Below are 2,500 nucleotides of genomic sequence, written 5' to 3' on the forward strand. Positions count from 1 at the left end.
AAACAGGTTTCATTTTTAATTGGGGTAAAAAAAAAAAAAAAAAAAAAAAAAAATATATATATATATATATATATATATATATATATATATATATATATATATATATATATATATATTATACCTATTCACTATTTAGTTATTTTATGAATTCTTACTCTTTAGAATTTTTTAAAAGTATTTTAATGTGTTAGTTCATCTATCTGCTCATCTCTTATTTATCTTCCTTTATCTTTATACGCTTATTCAGTTATTTTTCACGTATTCTTTTATTTGTCTATTTATCTATTTTTGTTTTTTATCGTTTGTTTCTGTAAATCTAGATCCCTTTTTCCCGACAGAATTTGGAATTAGATTCTAATTTGCGTTAAAAAGAGAGAAACAAAGAAAAAAACGCTGGTCGTTATCTTTAAGTTTATTTTCACCCTTTCTGTCTCGCTCTGTTTCTTTCTGTAATTCATCTATCCATCTCTACCTCTCTCTCTCTCTCTCTCTATTTCTCTATCTCTCTATCTCTCTATCTCTCTATCTCTCTATCTCTCTATTTCTCTGTCTCTCTATCTCTCTCTCTCTCTCTCTCTCTCTATCTATCTATCTATCTATCTATTTATCTACCCATCTTTAAGTATAACCTAAACAAATATCGCAAAAGACCATAATTAAATTTATCACTATTCACAATGAAGCAAAAATCAGGTTATTTAACATGCAGCAAATTGTCCCCAACTGTCCTTTCAAAGTTATGAATTGCTAAAATGTTTTCTGTTTAACAACTGAAATTATGATGTTTGGTTAATTATTAACGGTGTCTGAATAAGGTTTGTTCCGCACTAAGTAAAGGTCTATGTGTGTAGGCATATAATTAAAGGTCTATAAGTGTAGGCCTATAATTAAAGGTCTGTATGTAGGCCTATGATTAAAGAGCGGTGTGTGTAGGCCTATAATTGTCTAAGTGTGTAGGCCTATAATTAAAGGGCTAAGTGTGTAGGCCTATAATTAAAAGGCTGTGTGTAGGCCTATAATTAAAGGTCCACGTAGGTAGGCCTATACAAAAGTTGTACGGAGACTTTTGAGTTATAGATCATCATTATTACTATCATTATTTTCATCATCATTACCATTATTGTTATTGTAATTATTATTATCATTTTTATTATTATTATTATCATTAGGCTGCTAAGTTCCCGCTTTTTTCAAGAAACGGGCGCGCAGCTCAGCGCACCCGCACGAGGCTGGCACTTCACCCGCCACTCGCGCCTCGCCCTCTCGGCTCGAGTGCCATTTCATAAGCCGCGACCAACGCCACACGAGCTGCCGAACACTAAATCCTCATCTTTATTTCGTGGCTTTGTCCAGCCGCCCTGCGCCGTGCGTAGCTACATCCCGCAGGATTTTTTTTTTTTTTTTTTTTTTTTTTTTTTTTTTTTTTTTTTTTTTTTTTTTTTTTTTTTCGTCTCGCAGGCCACTTTGTAAGGACAGAGTCCCTGCAAGGCTCCATAGACAGTAAATGTGAACTTGGTTATTTTTATGACTTTAGAACGTATTTTCCACCAAGTTATTTGAATTAAGTCACCAATCAAAATAAAAATTTATTTATTTTCTAAGCTAAATGTTGTAAATATTTTGTCTGAATGCAGCTTTCTCTAAAACTGTGTATTACCAGTTTTCCCCAGTATCCTTTACCTTATATTTCTTTTTCTATTATTCTTTCTCTTTGGCGTCGTCTCCAATTTCTCTCTCTCCCTCTCTCTCTCCCTCTTTGAAGTCGTTTGGACTGTCGAACCATCAAGTTGGTTTTCGAGTACTTTCTGGGGCATGGCCAGGGGTCTCTTTCGGCTTTTGGTTCTGACTTCGGTTCCGACTTCTCTCCTCTTTTGGATTTACCTTGCTTCGCGCCAGGGTTGCTGACTTCGTGTCACTCATTACAGTTAAGTAACTTTCTGCGCTTTGTGTATGTGACTGCTGGTCTCTTTTCGACAAGATGGCAATGTGACACGTGGCATTACCATCAGGGTGCACTCTCTTTGGTGAAGTCCCAAAGCTGCACTCAATGAGCCAAGTTGTCAGAGTATAATAGGACCAATTCACATAGAAGAGACACTGCTTGAGGATCCGTAATTCTCAGTGTTGCTATTAATTTTCAAAACTAAGTTAACACTTAGTTTTCTTATCTCTCAGCTTGAGGATCCGTCCTTCCTGGGAGAAAGTTATTCCAAAAGAACTGTCTGGATTCTTTTTTTCTTTTCTTGCTTTTGTTTTTGCTCAATGTGTTGTCTCGGTTGATTCCTGCCTGACCTTGTGAGTGTTCAGGTTGTCCCCGTGGTCTGTGCCCCTTTCGTGAACTTCTCCCTTTACACTTAGCCTCAATTTCCAAACTATTCCTTACACTGTTAATCTTCTTTTTATACATAAGTGTTCTCGCTGTGTATGGCAGGATTACTCTCCAATCCAGTTGGAGATTTACTCTGCTAACATAACTTAAGGACGCGAATGTTTTCATGCC

The sequence above is a fragment of the Penaeus monodon genome, chromosome 3, assembly GCF_015228065.2.
Source record: "Penaeus monodon isolate SGIC_2016 chromosome 3, NSTDA_Pmon_1, whole genome shotgun sequence".
NCBI classification, from domain to species: Eukaryota; Metazoa; Arthropoda; class Malacostraca; order Decapoda; family Penaeidae; genus Penaeus; species Penaeus monodon.